The sequence below is a fragment of the Colobus angolensis genome, unplaced genomic scaffold (genome assembly GCF_000951035.1).
Source record: "Colobus angolensis palliatus isolate OR3802 unplaced genomic scaffold, Cang.pa_1.0 Scaffold59, whole genome shotgun sequence".
NCBI classification, from domain to species: Eukaryota; Metazoa; Chordata; class Mammalia; order Primates; family Cercopithecidae; genus Colobus; species Colobus angolensis.
Genome location: NW_012119487.1, coordinates 10,679,578 through 10,680,355, shown reverse-complemented (window position 1 = coordinate 10,680,355; position 778 = coordinate 10,679,578).

Here is a 778-nt window from a genome sequence, read left to right as displayed (position 1 = left end):
ACAGGCTGGGGCCTAGGATGTTGCCACCGTGAGATCTCCATGGGCTGAGCCTGCCCGGGCCAGAAAGATGCCAGCCTAGATCCAGGAATTTCCTCAAAAGTCCCCAAAAAACTGGCCGTTAGACGTGTAACTGGACATATGACAAACAACAGCTTAAAAGGCAAGTCGGGGCCGAGTGCAGTGGCTCACGCCTGTAATCCCAGCACTTTGGGAGGCTGAGGTGGGTGGATCACTAGGTAAAGGAGTTCAAGACCAGCCTGGCCAAGATGGTGAAAACCCATCTCTACTGAAAACTACAGAAATTAGCCGGACGCAGTGGCAGGTGCCTGTAATCCCAGCTACTCAGGAAACTGAGGCAGGAGAATCACTTGAACCCAGGCCGCAGAGGTTGCAGTGAGCCGAGATCGCGCTACTGCACTCCAGCCTGGGCAACAGTGAGACTATATCTCAAAAAAGAAAAAAAAAACCAGTGAGTCAGGGCCGGGCACAGTGGTTCACGCCTGTAATCCCAGCATTTTGGGAGGCCGAGGAGGGCAGATCACGAGGTCAGGAGTTCGAGACCATTCTGGCTAATATGGTGAAACCTCGTCTCTAATAAAAATACAAAAAATTACCCGGGCGTGGTGGCGGGCGTCTGTAGTCCCAGCTATTCGGGAGGCTGAGGCAGGAGAATCGCTTGAACCCAGGGGGCGGAGGTTGCAGTGAGCCGAGATTGCGCCACTGCACTCCAGCCTGGGCGACAGAGCGAGACTCTGACTCAAAAAAAAAAAAAAGCGAG